Here is a 17,806-nt window from a genome sequence, read left to right on the forward strand (position 1 = left end):
CATGTGTATCTGACTGTCCCATCTGCACAGGAGGGATACAATCCACACCTGAGAGGGGGACCTTCCGCATTCTGATCAGGAGGTATGATGTGGCTTGTTAACATTAATTTCCTCCTTACTGAGATTTCTTTAAAAAGAGGAATATTTAGGAATTTGCATTATGTAGTTAAAGCACGGCAAAAACCTTGGTGAATATTACAAAAATAAAATGATAAACCTTGGAGCTTGGGACAGAGAACAAAAGACTTTTTAGTCAGAAATCACGGTGAAAGCAGCCTATGCTGTCTCCTAGGACTTTAACCTTCAGCGTATGCCTTGTATTTTATAACACACAAGGTTGTTACAGCAGGGTGTAACCTCTAAGCTTATGTTACGGTGAATGCAGCTTCTTATTTTATCCTAAAAGAATTGAGATCTGTAGTTTTACTTTACCAGGAGTTCAACTGCATGCATGTTTTACCAAGAATCATAGTTCTGATCTGGTGACATTTCATCTCCTACTGTATGTTTGTTTGTTTGTTTTTCTTCCTGAAAGGAGGTGATATAGTGTTGTTTTGAATGTAAGCACTTCAAACTGATCTGCTGAACCCTGAAACTAAAGTCTAATGGGAGTCTTGCCATTGACTTAAATGGAAGAAGCATCAGGCCCATTGTTCTTTTATTTTCAAAATCATTGGTGTTCCTACAATTCAAAATGCTTTTGTTTCAGTGAGCCTTTTCACAGTTGGTTTGTAATGTAGGCCTGGCCTTTTAGGCATTATTAAAATATAGAACAAGTAGAGGTATTTCATTTTTAAAAGTACATTTTAACACACATATCAATATTAATACACATCTGCGTTATGGCCTATATGATATAAAACAAGTTAAAGTGGCAAAATCCTTGGCAACAACTCCATGTTCTTACATATAATTATGTGTTTGCTTATAGTAATGAATTACAATGGACACAAATCAGCAAAAATTATCTACTTTGTCACCTCATATACATGAAATCCAATTTGTTCCCATTGAAGTCAAAGGGAGTTTTCACATTGTCTTCAGAGATAGGAGGATTGGGCACTGAAGTAGACCCAGCCTACTGTGCCAGAACAGGTACTCCCAGTTAGGCCAATTAAGGAGTAGGACTGCACCTGAGGCTATAAAGGGTCAGAGAGAGACACAATGAGAGGGGACTGGCTACGAGAGAGAAAACTGCAGGCAGTAGCACAGGCGTGGGCTAACTACGGCCCACAGGCCACATCTGGCCCATCAGACCTTTTAATATGGCCCTTGAGCTCCTGTTGGGGAGCGGGGTAAGGGGCTTGCCCCGTGCCGTGCGGCTCCCAGAAGCACCAGAATGTCCCCTCTCCGGCTCCTACACGTAGGGGCAGCCAGGAGGCTCCACGTGCTGTCCCCGCCCCAAGCACAAGCTCTGCAGCTCCCACTGGCCAGGAACCACGGCCAATGGGAGCTGCGGGAGCGGCGCCTGCAGACAGGGCAGCATGCAGAGCCACCTGGAGCCTGCACCCCTGACCTCCTCCCGCACTCCAACCCCTTGCCTCAGCCCTGATCCCCCTCCTGCCCTCTGAACCCCTTGGCCCCAGCCCGGAGCACCCTCCTGCACCTCAAACCCCTCATTCCCAGCCACACCCCAGAGCCTGCACCCCCAGCCAGAGCCCTCACCACTCCACACACACACCCCAATCCCCTGCCCTAGCCCAGAGCCCCCTCCTGCACTCTGAACCCCTCAGCCCTAGCCCGGAGCCCCCTCCCCCGCACCCCGACCTTGTGTCCCAGCCCAGAGCCCCCTCCCGCACCCTGAACCTCTTATTTCTGGCCCCACCCTGGAACCCACACCTCCAGCCCAGAGCCCGTATCCCCTCCCACACCCCAACCCCCTGCCTCAGCCCAGAGCCCCCTCCCATACTCCAAACCCCTCTGCTCCACCTCCAGCCTGCAGCCCCCTCCCGCACCCTGAATCTCTCATTTCTGGCCCCACCCCAGAGCCCGCACCCCCAGCCGGAGCCCTCACACCCCAACCCCCAATTTTGTGAGCATTCATGGCCCGCCATACAATTTCCATACCCAGATGTGGCCCTCAGGCCAAAAAGTTTGCCCTCCACTGCAGTAGCAGGACTGCCAAAGTCCCCTGAGAGACGAGGCAGTGAGAGCCCAAAACGTAAAGGGTGAGCTGAGGAACTGGTTTGTTTAAGTTTGGACAATAAGACTGCCTAAAAGAGACTGTGGGTATGGCAGCAAGTCCTTAGCAAGCTGGGGAGTAACCCTGTCTTGTGACACACTTCCCCTCCCAGGGGACTCTGGCAGTCCTGAACTCCTGCTTTCAGCAGTTTACTAGCTTGCTTCCTCTTTCAGCCAATTCCCCCTCATTGGTGCTATGTCTGTACTAGAAATGCTACAGTGGCGTATACTTACAGTGACGGAAGGGATTCTTCTGTTGCTGTAATAAATCCACCTCTCCAAATGGTGGTAACTAGAATTCTTCTGTCAACCTAGTGCTGTCTACACTGAGGCTTAGGTCAGCTTAACTCTGTCTCCAAGGGGTGTGAAATTTTCACACCCTCGAGTGACATAGCTAAGTTTCAGGTGTAGACTAGCTCTGGGTCTCTCTCTGACCTTTTATAGCCCCAGGTACAGCCTGCCCCCTTAACTGACACAACTGGGAGCACTTGTTCTGGCAAAGGTTGTTGGATCTACTTCAGCTTCAGGGGCCAGCCACCCTGTGACAGGCCTAGTGTGATCATTTTTTATTTGTAACAAAAAGAACTATAAGTATATATGTGGTTTAATTTAGCCTAACTTTAAGAGCCTGCCTTAACCCAGTACAAGTAAGGGAATTAAAGGCTGAACCTGAAATTTCATTGCAGGGTCTTCAAATACTGTGTGATCTTATATACTATACCATAAATTCTGCAGTAGCTTGGAACAATACATTGAATTAAGGATGGAGTTTCAGGCTTCACTTTGAATTTTCTTGCTTTTGAAGGTATTAAGTCAAGCTGGAAATGTTATTTGAAAAGGTTTTGTGTGTGTGGTTTAATGTAAATGGTAGTCTAATTTCTGTGCCTTTAAGCTCTGGTAATGCTGTAACATAAAAGAACAAAATCCATGTGGAAGTATGACTGATGCTGCATTAGTCTGTGGGTTGAAAATAAAAAGGATTATAAATGATTCACTAGGTGTAGAAAATAAGGTAAGAAGACTTATTGGGGGAAAAAAGTAAAAAGGTTTGTTCTGTTTATGCACAGCCTAAAGAAGGCACATAAAAGATATATGACCATCCACCTTGTTTTTATTTGTAAGGTGTATTTTATTAGCTTATTTTTATCACTAGCAGTAAATGTTTAGTTATCTAGTTACAATGAGACCAAGGTTGTTTCAATCATTAAACAAAACTAAGTCTATAATTACCTATTTTCTAAAGCTAGGAGTAAACTCCAACTTCCACATAATGTTAATGGAAAGATTATTGTAAAATTATACATGTTAATGGTGAGATAAAACAGCAAAGCAAGGGAGTAAAGTCCAGCTTTCTATTGTGCTTCTGTGTAATTACAGAACGCATCACTGAATAGGAAGGAAAATGTTTAGTCTGCTTCCTATTTTTTGAGAACAAGTTTGCCCATCTCCAGTGGGGACATATTTAAATAGGAAGTGTATCCCAGGTGGTACAAAATTGAGCACTAAGGGAAATGACCACAATTTTCAAACCTGGGGGCCTCAAGCCAGGCATCTAAACCCATATTTAGGCATACAAATAGAACCATTTGGCATTTAGAGGTTTTTAACACCCACAGTTCCCAGCAACATCACTTCCCTTTTTTTGTTGCATGTTAAATATGTGCTGTCACCCGTCATCTTGATATGAGGTACTATGTAGCTGCCTGGCTCTGATCAATAGTAGTGTGTGGCTAATGTCCTTGTGTGGTTTTCAACACAAGGGTTTCACTGACAATCTGAGAGCATGCTGCAGTAGTTATTCCTATAACTGGTTTTTGAGTATTTTTGTGCATTTCAGCCTCTTCCATGCTTTTTGATGCACAAGGAGCACATATAACCCACAGGCAGCTATATAATTTTTATTAAAAAGTCATCCAACTGTACAACCAGTTTTAGATTTTTTTTTTTTATGCACTGGTGTGTGGGAATACCCAAGATCCCTCCTCAAAAGCCCTTGAATTGTGGTAACCTTCTCCCTACTCTGAAGTGTTACGGTTGTAACCACTTTCAAAGTATGTCAATGTTGACAATGGCCAAAGGAAATTGCTCAAAAATAGTGTGAGACATTAGTTTCTCCAGTGACTGAGTGTTATTCCTCAGCAATTCTCCAAGATCCTGGCAGTCTTGAGAATAACGGACCTAATAACAAATTTTAACTCATATAACCCTTATATGGCAGCACTATAGACTGCCAGGGCAGCTTATCTATAACAAGATTAGTAATTATATGGTACTTGACAAACTTCCAGTTAATAATCACAACAGCCTTATGAGATAGGTAAGTGACAATTATTATTCCCACTTTAAAGATGGAGAAAATGGGAAAAAGAAGTTAAGTCCAAGTCCCTACAAGGAGCAGTTATCACAGCCAGGACTTTCTGACTCCCAGTCCTGTGCCTAAACTACCAGGTCATATGTATCTAATCTTGATAGAAAGAAGTGATGGTTTGGTGATTAAGGCACTGGTCTGGGAATTAGGAGATCAGAGTTTGATTTTACATTCTGTGTGATTTTGAGCAAGTCTTTTAACCTCTCCGTGCCTCAGTTTCCTTATCTGTAAAATGGGGATAATATTACTCTCACAACAGACTTGTGAGATTAAGCACATACATTCTCATATTATGGTACAGAAAAATCTTTAAATGAAATCTGAGGCGAACAATTTCAAACCTGGGTGCTTAAAATAGGCTCCTAAATAAGTGTCCTGATTTTCAAAGGTGCTGAGCACTCAAACTCTAATGAAGGTTATGGGAACTCACCACCTATGAAAACAATCAGCCCAATTATTTAGGTACCTATCTTTAGGCATCCATTTTAGAAAATGTTGGTCTAATTTCCCATTAATGAGAGCTCACAGGACAAAATACTGACTCATCAGACAAAACTGGTGTTGAAGTCAATGGGAGGTTTGACTGTGAAAAGAATTGTGAAAAGTTCAACATTTGGTTCCTGTTGCAGTAAGGTCAACAGCTATTAAATAATGACAATAAAAATGTGATTGCTGAAAGTTTAAGTTTTAAAAATAATATTGTCTCTTTCAAGTATTGACAGCATAGATCCCTACTCTGAGCCATGCCAAAGGTCTAAGCACCTATATTAGAACTTCTGGAAATCATGGACTGACCATTTGGTGTGAAGTTATATAAGGAGACATGCCTGCCCCCCAATTCTTCTCAGACCCCAGGCTCCTTCTTCCTTTTTTCCCCCCTTGCAGCCACTTCTGTTATTATTCAGTGGGGCAGCCACCTCATCCCTTTAGATGTTGTGCTTCATGGTCCATTTATACACAACAGAATTGTCTGTTGGGGATGCAGATCATTTGGTGGATGGAGAAAAAGAACCGCTACAATGTCGTTCTTCTTTTTTTACTGATGCTAATTGAGATCTTCTTTGATCTCGCTACTCTATGACTTCAGAAGCTTTCAAGACCTTCTAAGAAGGGTGGTGGAAAATCTGGATATCCAAATTTTGATAGTTCAGGAAAAGACCCATCGGTTAGTAGCCTATTGATAATTAATCATTGCAACAATTTACCCAGGGTCATGGTGAATTCTGCACCACTGACAAGTTTTAAATCAAGATTGGGTGTTCGTTCTGGCTTTGGAATCTATGAATCTATATCCTAGAGCTACGTAAGAAAGACAGTAAGTGAATGTCTCCTGCAGCTGGCCAGGGATATTGGCTCACTCTTGCATCCACACTAGTCTGATAAAATAGATCAAATTCTTCAATATGGGTTAAAGCATTTTTATCAGCACCTCCTCCAGAATCATTCATTGTGTTACTTTTCAGCAAGAGGATCAGAAGCTGGGAGAGATTTCAACATCTATGCCACAAGAAAAGGAAGCAAAGAGTATGGATGCTTTAAGAAGCATATCATATTCATAAACAACTATGCAACTGTATTGCAAATTTTCAGGTGTTGTTGGGGAAATATTACCTCTGTTTGTTGACTAGATTCTCCTACCATTGTAGCACCTTCTAGAGATGGAGAGAGAGAGAATATCAAAGCCTTAGTTTCTGAATGGGAAAAAATACTTTGTAGTGGTGTATTTCACTCATGACACTGCAGTCAACTCAGTTGTAACAGTTACAATGCACTCTTAATTTTGACAGAAGAACTCCACCCTGTCTTTTGAGGTCAAGGTTAAAACAGAGGAAATGCTATTTGAAAGCCCAAACCTGTTCATTGTCAAAATAGAAGACACTCTTGAGATAAGTGTCAGTCCTTGAGCCTTTTGCATATCATCTTGAAGAGGAAATCCACTCCATTCGGGTGTAACAGAGGTAGTCCTTTTCCCAGCAATGCAGAGGGTCTGTATCAACAGCTTTTTAAGAAATAGCCTTTCTCCAAACAGAATAGCAATCATGGAAAAGTCAAAGCCCTCATCTTTCACTTCATCCAGAGCATCTTCTAATGAGTAGTAAATTTGATGTGATATCAGTGAGACTACCTGTAAATCGAGAGGATGTCCACTCCTCCATATTGCCTTATGGAAATAGTCTCTCCTTCATTATGGCATGGAGTAGAGCTGCTTTTTAACAAGTAAGACCTACAAAATATTCACAAAGAATATGTTCTTTAATTCCATTCCTTGATTCCATTTCCCCTCTCTTTTTCAGGGATTCTTCTCATGAGGAATTGCTAATGGATGAAGTAGTTTCTTTCTTCCAATTACACACTCCGTAAGAAGTCCCTCAACAACACAAAGGCTGTATTTTCTTATTTATCATTCCAAAGAAATAAGCCAGACATCATTCCACAATGGAGTTAAGAAAACAGAAGAGGTACATGAAAAGCTTCAAGTTCTGTATGATAACTTTAGTTTGTTTTATCCCTTCCCTAAGTCCACAAGATTGGCTTGTGGGTCTCAGTTTAAAGGTGCTTATTTCCACATTTCTTTCACACCAAGCCATTGAAAAATACTTGAGGTTCTGCATGAACAATGACCAATTCTACAACAGAATACTCCCTTTTGGCCTTTCAGCAGCTCCAAGAGTCTTCACAGAATGCCTGCCAACCCACTGAAGAAATAAGTCCAGATTCTCAGCTGAGATCTGGACCCTTTGAATCACCCAGGCAGTGCAAGATGGTCTGATTCTGGCTCAAGTGGTGTAGAACTCCTCACTGCCATAAAGCTTGCAGAGTTGGCTCCTGCACTAGCTATCCCTCTCCCCACCATATGGAGTGTGTTGGGGAGAAAAGGGACATTATAGGAACAGAAACGGGGAGTGGCAGAGTGGAGCTCAGTTATGTCTATCATCCACTGACTCTCTGTGTAAGTTAGAGCAGTCCATTGGCGGTTTTTTTCTTCTTGTTGGGGCCAACACACTCTGGTTCTCTGAGTCAGGGAGCTGTAACTAGCTGCCTGTCTCTGCTCTGCTCAGTGAAACTCTGTGGCAGGAGAGGATTTGGCCTGTCAAGTTATCCATGTGTACCCTACTTTAGTAATTACCTTTTAAGAGCTTGCTTTCTCTCTACAAGGGATCTAGTTGGGTCTACAGACAGTGTGTGTTCTATTCTGTTCTTTGAACCAGAGGATAAACCACAAAAATATCCAAGGACTTTTTAAAAAAAATTAGTATTTGACATGCATTACAGAAAAATAATCCTAAATCTGGGCAATTCAGTTTGCAGAACATCTGAACATAGTTACTTTCAGAGTATGAATCAAACCCAAATCCATTCCCATCCATCAGCTTTATTTAATTATTTTGAAATCACTCTCTACTACTGCCCCCAGAACTTAACTTACATTTCCCCCATTTATATTCATATATTTATAACAATCGGCTATCCAATGAGAAACAGACATTTTTGTGATATATCTTACCCATCTAAATGTGTCAACACATAGCAGAGGATCCCTTTTTAGAGGGTGCAAGATTTGGTCAATGTCAGCTGCATTAAAAAGGAGTTAGATTAGAAAAGCCTAGTCTAGTTTACAAATTGTAGAGAGAGGCTTAAACAATAACTATTTGAAAATATTCAATCAATAGTAATTTCTTGCCATGCGTGGATATTCTGCTAGACAAAAAAAAGTTTGCTTTGCAAAAGGATTGTGATACGAATTGCATCTTTTTGCAGTACAGTAGAAAATTTCAGAAACTACCTGCAGTTTTTATGCATCAACCACAGAGGATGTCAGTGCTGTAAAATGAATAACACATTAATTGCCTAGTACTGAGAGGACTGTTTGCCTCAAATATAAATGGAAACACTGCAATTGTAGATTTAAAGTGTTCAGTAGCACATGTAGAGGATATATAACTTATAAACAATTTAAATATTGATAGATGTGAACATGGTACCGTACATCATAGGAACAAAGAAGTTAGAAATGGAAGAGATCCATTAAATCATTAAGTCCATACCCCTGCAAGTATAGTGTGTAGTCCTTTCAACAGAGGACATGTTTTGTATTTAACCAAAACAAGTACTCTCCCCCCCCTCAATCAGTAGTTAAAGCTTATGCTGCATAATGACAGAAATAACAAGGACATGTGATAATGGTTCTAGCCAGCCGCTCAGGTGCCATTAGGGAATAATGCACCAGTAAAGCTCAGAGTAACAATATCCGTGTATAACAAAAAAATATTCTATATTTTTATATCAGTGCCCTTACTAGTATGGATGGCTATTTCATATCTGTGTATAGACTTTTCTTTTTTAATCCATTAAACAGATGTTAATTTCCTTTGGTAGAAAAAGAACACGGCAGATATTTTGGTCAGAGTCTCCGGCAGGCACTAATTCTAAATAATGCTTCTAATAAAGTAAAACTCCAGCAAAGGGATATAGATTTACATCAGTCTTCAGAGGCTGCTGATGCCACCTACAGACTATCAGCTATTTCTACAGCTTCTAAACTCATATAAAGACCTTTGCCTCTGAGGAATATTCTGACACTGACTCAGAGGACTGTGCTCTTTTTGCCTTTAAACAAAATACGCTGTATCCAGAAAGCATTTGCTTTCTCACATTGGGATGTTTTGTGCACTTCTGAGGAACTGAAGGATTTACAACAGTTTTGGAGTTAAAGAAATGGCCTGATGAATTTGTCACATGACATATGTTTTAATGTAAGTTTAACCTCTGTCTTCATTAAGCACTGCTCTGTCTCTGATCTTTGTATCACCATGTTCCCTATCTCTGACAACCCACATCATTTTCTTCATCATTGCACACTTGTTTCCTAGTCCACATCCCTCCACCTAACCTTTCCATGGCCTCCAATCCATCGATGTTGATGACTTCCCTGCTTCCTCTTCCTAAAACTATTCTCCATCTCCTTCATTGGTTCAGTCATTGAATTTCTGTTCTTTAATCTCTCCACTACCCTTAACTCCTTCCACCACAAAATCTGTTGCAATAATCTACATCTGCTTCCTCTACTGCCATGCTGAATGCTTGTGGAGAAACTTCCATGATCATGTGGACTTCCTTGATTTACAAATTTGTTCTCTCTTCATTTAGAGCCTGATACTAAACCCATTGACAAGAGTGGGCTTTGGATCAGGACCTAGTTCTGCCATTTTCTTGGTCAAGCAGCACTACTTTTGAAAACCTCATGAATCATATACCCACAATCTCAGGACCTGTTTGCCACCTTCGACTTCTTCCTATAACTCTTCCCTCCTGTGTTTCACAGAACCATAAAGATGTAGGTCTGGAATTGACTTTGAGAGGTCATCTAGTCCATCCCACTGTGCTGAGGCAGGATCCAATACACCTAGACCATCCCTGACAGTTGTTTGTCTAACCTGTTTTTAAAAACCTCCAGTGATGGGGATTCCACAACCTGCTTTGGAAGACTATTCCAGTGCTTAACTATCCTTATAGTTAGAAAGTATATTTTCCACTGCATGTGCAAGATCTTGCTGATCTTTTCAGTACGATTGACAAGATCTGTCATGACCTCTATCCTCCTTCTCTTCCATTGTACTTTGTTATATAAGGCCTTTCCTATTAAGAATCATTAAGGTAGCCACTCAAGGAGAAACTATAGAAATAGTGGATGCAATGCACGTAACCACCCAGAGTGTTGTTAGGAGCTATTGTGAGGTTAATGGCCCAGTCTCACTTTTGGAGGCAGATGGTCCCAATGGAGGAGCATGGAGCTAATGGGATATTCTAGGTTCCAAACACAGAGGCTGGAGACTGGAAGAATGCAGTTGGAGTGAGCAAACAGAAGGAGTCTCTGTGGGTCTCTGGAGAGAAAAGGCAAAAAGGTAGATGTTTCTTAGGAGAAGGGCTGGAGTGCCTTATCTAGCATTTCTGCAAAAGAGGACTGTCTGTGTGCAGTTTGTTCCTGATGCTGTTCAAGGAAACAGGACTGGTGTACATTTTTGTAAAAAATAAATAAATTGCACTAAGAAAATACCTTGAGTACAGCTCACTGATATCCCATACAAATGGAAACCATCCAGCAAAGCTCTGAATTTTGGTTACCACTCAGCCAAAGGGGCAACAACCGTTTCCTTCTCTTCACTTACTAATTTTGAGGTTTCTCACCTGCTCTCCTCTGATCTATCAACCTGTCTCAGTTACCCTGTTTCCTGTTGTCTCATGATCTCCTTTGCACTTACTCTCCCTCCCTCCTTCAACTTTTCCTTAACCTCTCTCTTCTAGCTCTTTGCCCTCACAATACAAGCATGCTCTGTTCTCTCCCAACCTCAAAACCCACCTATGACCCGTCTTGCCTTTTCAGCCACTTCAGTTATTTACTTCCCTCATCTCTAACCTTGTCAGATACTCCACCTACAACTGTTTCTTTGAGTTCTTCTTTTCTATTCACATCTCTGATCCCCTCCAATCTGGCTTCTACCCTCTCCACTCCACTAAAACTGCTGTCACCAAGATTGCTAACAACTGCAGCATGGCTAAACCTCAGAACCTCTACTTGATTCTCATCCTTTTTTATTTCTCCACTGCTTTTGACACTGTCAGTCATATCTTCCTCCTATGTATTGTCCTCCCTTTCTCGTTCTTGGCTTTGATGACTTTGTCCTCTCCTATTTTTCTCATACTTCTCTGATCATTCCTTCTGCACCTTCTTCTTTGGTGGGTTCTCCTACTCAGCCCTCCCACTTTCCAGGGTGGTCTCATAGGGATCCATCCTTGGCCCACTCCTCTTATCTCTCTCCACATCCTTTCCGACTTATCCACTCATCTACCTAATCCACCCATGGCTTCAGTTGCCAATTTTATGCCATTGACTTAGGGCATGGCTACACTTGCGAGTTAGAATGCATTAAAGCAGCCCCGTGCGCTCTAACTCACAACGTGTCCACGCTGGCAAGGCACGTAGAGCGTCTGGACTCCGCGGCTAGAGCGCTCCTGGTACTCCACCTCAGCGAGTGGAATAATGTTTGATGCGCCCCTGCTGGAGTGCCGCAGCGCCAGTGTGGACGCCCTGGTCTGTTAATGCGCAATGATTAGCCTCCAGAAGTGTCCCACAATGCCTGTTCTAGCCACTCTGGTCATCACTTTGAACTCTACTGCCCTGCCCTCAGGTGACCAACCGTCAGACCCGCCCTTTAAATTCTCTGGGAATTTTGAAAATCCCCTTCCTGTTTGCTCAGCCAGACATGGAGTGCTCTCAGCGAATCTTTCCAGGTGGCCATGCCTCCACGTGCCAGGCGATCTCCAGTGTGGAGCAATGGCAAGATGCTGGACCTCATCAGTGTTTGGGGGAAGGAAGTGTCCAGTCACAGCTGCGGTCCAGTCGTAGGAATTACGATACCTCTGGGCAGATATCAAGGGACATGATGGAAAGGGGCCATGACTGGGACGCACTGCAGTGCAGGGTTAAAGTGAAGGAGCTGCAAAATGCCTACCGCAAAGCCCGCGAGGCAAACCGCTGCTCCGGTGGTGCCCCTGCAACCTGCCATTTCTACAAAGAGCTGCATGCAATACTTGGGGGCGACCCCACCTCCACTCCGAGGACCACCATGGACACTTAAGAGCCTAGTTCAACAAGGCAGGAGGAGGAGGAGAAAAGCGAGAGCGAGGGTGCTGAGAAGGAGGAAGACCTAGATGCATGCAGCCAGGAGCTGTTCTCAAGCCAGGAGGAAGGTAGCCAGTTGCGGCGGCCGGTGCTTGGGGAAGGACAAACACCAGAGGAGGTTCCCGGTAAGCGGCTTTTATTTTGGGAAGGAAGTTATTCGGTGTGGGCTCTTGGGGTGAGGAGGGTTAGGGCTGCATGCATGCCTAGATGCGGAATAGGGCGTTGATGTGCTTTCTCACATTGCGTTAATCGGCCTCAGTGATCTCTTCAAAGATCTCATCCAGAAGCTGGGCAATGCGCTTGCGCAGGTTTCTTGGGAGAGCCACTGTGGTCCTTGTCCCAGTCAGGCTAACATGTCTGTGCCACTGTGCCGTGAGGGGTGGGGGGACCATTGCTGCACACAGGCAAGCTGCGTATGGGCCAGGGTGGAAGCAGCATTGTAGTAGAAGATCCTCCCTTGCTTCCCAGGTCACCCTCAGCAGCGAGATATTTTCCAGGATGAACTCCTGTGGAAAATGTGGGGACAGTGTTCAGAATAGGGGTCCTCTTCAGCTGTTGGCTCTCCCCAAGGCACAGAAACCCAGAGGACAGTACAGCCGTGAAACAATCAGTCCCCCTTGACCCTGTGCTTACTCACCATTTTGGGGCTCCTGTGGGTTATGTGCGCTCGCTTTGGGATGGGCAAATTATACTATTGTGTAGACTGTGCTTGCCCTTAAGTATGGGGGAATCATTGCTCTGTCTGGTGTGAACAATGCTGCCTCTGTTAAGTGTTGCATTTTGCCTTTACAGATGCAACCTTGAGCTCTCAGCCGTCTGTGTTATCACCAGCCAAAAGACTGCAAAGAATTAGGAAGTTGCTACGTAAAGCAAAGAAGACATGCTGCATGAAGTAATGCAGCAGTCACTTAGTGAGAATCTAAAAGGAGTGGAGGGAGAGTGAAAGGAGGATCCACCAGCAGAATGAGGCGCGCCGGCACAAAAGCGCGGGGCTCCGGCAGCAAAGCACGGATCGGCTGGTAAGCTTCATGGAGCGCCAAGCGGACTCGATCCAGGCGCTCCTAGCCATGCAGGCGGAGCACTAGTGCGCCTGCCCCCCACTGCAGCCCTTGTCCCCAAACTCTTTCCCTTGTGCCCCCATGTCACCTCCAACCCACTTTCCCCAACATCCGGGTTCTTATCGCCACCAGCTGCCTCCAACACCTGTAGCTTCACCACCCAGCCCTGAAAACTACAACCCTTACCCACTGCACCCAACCCACATCACCATTCATTATAGCCATCCTGAAGTGCAGCACTCATTGCACAGCACTCAGAGAGGAAGGCTGAGAATGAGAACAGGACATACGCAAATCTGTGATTGTACCGTTCCCCACCCCACCGCCTTGCCCTTTCTGTTTCCCAAGCAGTTGTGTTTCTTTTCAATAAATGAATTTTCTTTTCAATAAATGGATTTTTTGGCTTTGAAAACATTCTTTATTATTCATAAAGTAAAAGATACCTTAGCCCAGGAAAGCAACGGGCACTGCAAGTCAGCGTAGCAAACACAGATTCCTACTAACATTGGAACCACTGCACTTCACTCCCGTGCAGGGCACCAGACATTACTGGTGGCTTTCAGCCTCAAATTGCTCCCTCAAGGCATCCCTAATCCTTTCAGCCCTGTGCTGGGCCCCTCTAATAGCCCTGCTCTCTGGCTGTTCAAATTCAGCCTCCAGGTGTTGAACCTCCGAGTTCCATGCCTGAATGAATCTTTCACCCTTCCCTTCACAAATGTTATGGAGGGTACAGCACACGGATATAACCGTGGGGATGTTGTCATCGGCGAGATCCAGCTTCCCATACAGAGAGTGCCAGCGTCCCTTTAAACGGCCAAAAGCACAGTCCACAGTCATTCTGTACTGGCTCAGCCTGTTGTTGAACCACTCCTTGCTGCTGTCAAGGCTCCCTGTGTAGGGTTTCATGAGCCATGGCATTAAAGGGTAAGTGGGGTCTCTAAGGATCACAATGGGCATTTCGACTTCCCCTATGGTGATCATCTCATCTGGGGAAAATGTCCCGGCTTGCAGCTTCCTCAACAGGCCAGTGTTCCGAAAGATGTGTGCGTCATGCACCTTTCTGGGCCAGCCTGCGTTAATGTCAATGAAACGCCCACAGTGATCCACAAGTGCCTGGAGAACCATAGAGAAATACCCCTTCCGATTAATGTACTCGGAGGCTAGGTGGACTAGTGCCAGTATTGGAATATGCATCCCATCTATCGCCCCTCCGCAGTTAGGGAAACCCATTTGTGCAAAGCCAGCCACAATGTCATGCACGTTACCCAGAGTCACGGTTCTTCTGAGCAGGATGCGATTAATGACCCTGCAAACTTGCATCAACACGATTCCAACGGTCGACTTTCCCACTCCAAACTAGTTAGCGACCGATCGGTAGCTGTCTGGAGTTGCCAGCTTCCAGATTGCAATAGCCACCCACTTCTCCACCGGCAGGGCAGCTCTCAATCTCGTGTCCTTGTGTCGCAGGATGGGGGCAAGCTCCTCACACAGTCCCATGAAAGTGGCTTTTCTCATCCGAAAGTCCTGCAGCCACTGCTCGTCATCCCAGACTTGCAGGATGATGTGATCCCACCACCCAGTGCTTGTTTCCCGGGCCCAGAAGCGGTGTTCCACTGTGGTGAGCATGTCCGTGAATGTCACAAGCAATCTCGTGTCGTATGCGTTACTCGAGTAGATATCATCATCGGAGTCCTCACTGTCAGTTTGGATCTTAAGGAGTAACTTGACTGCCAAACGTGACGTGCTGGTGAGACTTGTCAGCATATTCCTCAGCAGTTTGGGCTCCATTCCCGCAGACTGAAAGGGAAGACAGAGCGCGCAGTACAAAAAACATTGAAAGATGGAGCCAAATGTGGACGGAAGCACAGGGATTCCTGAGATGTGAACCGATGCATCACGGGGTGTTCGGACAGGACCCAGAATGCTCCGCCCTCCCTGCCCCCTTCCCACAAGCCACAGCACCAGAATGGGAAGAGGTGCTCTGTGGGATAGCTGCCCATAATGCACCGCTCCCAATGCCGCTGCAAGTGCTGCAAATGTAGCCGTGCCAGTGCGCTTGCAGCTGTCAGTAGGGACAGACTGCAGCGCTTTCCCTACTGCGCTCTACGAAGGCTGGTTTAACTCAAAGCACTCTACATTTGCAAGTGTAGCCATGCCCTTACAAAACTACTTCTCTGCTTCTGGTTTGTCTCCTTCCACCCAACCCTGCCTCTTCACTTGTCTCTCTGACATCTCATCTGCATGCTTTGTCAGGAACTTCAACTTAATGGGTGAAATCCTGACCTCAATGAAGTCAGTGGGAATTGACTCCCCATTCCCATTGACATTAATAGGGTCAGGATTTCATCTGGTGTGTCTAAAGCTGAAATCCTGCTTGCCCTTCCAGAATCTTCCCGCTCTTCTCTTTTTCTGTCAATGTGCACTGCAAAACCATTTCCCAGTCACCAAAACCCATGCTTCTACCCACACCCAAATATTCTCTTTGATACTTCCCTTTCTCTCACCTTGAACTTCCAGGCTGTGTCAAAATATGGCTTTCTTCCTCCATAGCCTCTGTCAACAAAGATTTCTTCACTCTGTTGTCATCTCCATTTTAACTGTTGCCATTGTCTTCTCCCTGGCCCCTCTGACATCCACATGGACCCCGCCCCCATAGACTTTAAGGTCAGAAGGGACCATTATGATCATCTAGTCTGACCTCCCGCATGATGCAGGCCACAAAAGCTGAACCACCCACTCCTGGAATAATTCTCTCCCTTGACTCAGCTGTTGAAATCCTCAAATCATGATTTAAAGACTTCAAGTCGCAGAGAATCCTCCAGCAAGCGACCCCTGCCCCATGCTGCGGAGGAAGGCGAAAAACCTCCAGGGCCTCTGCCAATCTACCCTGGAGGAAAATTCCTTCCCGACCCCAAATATGGCGATCAGCAGAACCCCGAGCATGCAGGCAAGATTCTCCAGCCAGACCCACATTGACCATTGATAGTAATTACCAGCGATGGCATGTTATTGACCTATTGACTAAAATCACGTTATCCCATCAAACCATCCCCTCCATAAACTTATCAAGCCCCCAGTCCATTTATAGTGTGCTTTCTAGGATTACCCTCTTTGCCCATCATCCCCATCATGTCACTAACCTCTCCCATCAGCACCATCTCTCCTTTTCCTCCTCCTCAAGTTCATTCCCCAGCACACTGGGGGAGTGCTCCCTGCTACCAACCTCTGTGTAGCATTCTGTGTACTGTTCCTGATCCTGGAGTCGCTGTGGAGAGGGGGCAGGACCATGGTCTCACCCCCGTTTCTACCCATCTCTGCCTCTTTTGGGGTATCAAGTTTCCTTTGGGAAGTAATGAGGGAACAGCCCATGGACTCCCCTGACTGCAATTCTGCCTGGAGGATCTTGCAAGAGGGGAAGGCTCCTTACATGCTCATCACCTCCTCATTGTGTATCCTATAAGGTCAAGACCCTAAGTCAAGGAAATAAAGTTGCCAATAAAAGTCAGCATTTTTTATAAAGAAGTACTCGTTTGTCTTTGAAAGTGTGTACTCTTTTCACCCTGTGATAGGTGATTACTATTTTGTAATGAGAGTGATCCAGGTTTGTACAGTTAGGTAGTCTCACTAGTTCAGAAAATCAAGATGTCTTTTGTGTGTGTGTGAAAACGTTAACAAAAATCGTGTTTTTAATAGGTTTGTATAAATGAGTTCCCAGATTAATGCTTAATAAACAGTGTTTTGGAGTAAGACCATGAATATGTTCCTATTAGTGCTGCATATAATTTACCAGAATTGGAACAGGAAGTAACATGATAGAGTTAAAAAAAAGTGGAGTTACGTAGGAGCCCTTCTTACATCTATATAGTTTAATTTTACATATTTTATCATACAAGTACTGAGAAATAATATTTCTGTGTACAATATAACATTGTATCTGCCTTGAGTTATTGTTAACCATAACATTATGAATTTCTCCCAGGATTTTTATTTCTTCTCCTCTGTGAACTGGAATTACATGTACCTCTGTCCATTGTGATGTCTTTGTCTGGGGTTGTGTCAGGGAAGTGGTTTCAAGACCCAATAGCCAAAGAAATACATTGTATTTACCTGATTCACATAAAAATGATGATTCCTTGCTGTGTATAAAACTAGGATTCTGTCTAATTGTGTTCATTTTTAATGGGAATTCCTAGCTTGAATATAATAAAATAAAACCAGTGTCTGTCAGGAATATGCTTCAGTGCTTCAAAGGGCACTATAATATCATTATTGGTAAATGTTTGCAATATACAATTCTTTGTAGACTGAGTTATTCATGCTCAGAGAAAAATTAGTAACACAGTCCAGAGTAACTACCTATTTTAAGAGATTTTGCATCTTTAATTTTTTTATCTCTGAGTTTGATACTGACTCTGTAATTGGGTTCTGTGTGACTTGAGGGGAGTAGTAGATCAGCTGGGAATGATGGGAGGTTTGCCAGATTAATTTGGCCTGCTGCCTGTTGTTCAATCTGGAGCC

This window comes from Terrapene carolina, unplaced genomic scaffold (assembly GCF_002925995.2).
Source record: "Terrapene carolina triunguis isolate 2854851 unplaced genomic scaffold, T_m_triunguis-2.0 Scaffold95, whole genome shotgun sequence".
NCBI classification, from domain to species: Eukaryota; Metazoa; Chordata; order Testudines; family Emydidae; genus Terrapene; species Terrapene triunguis.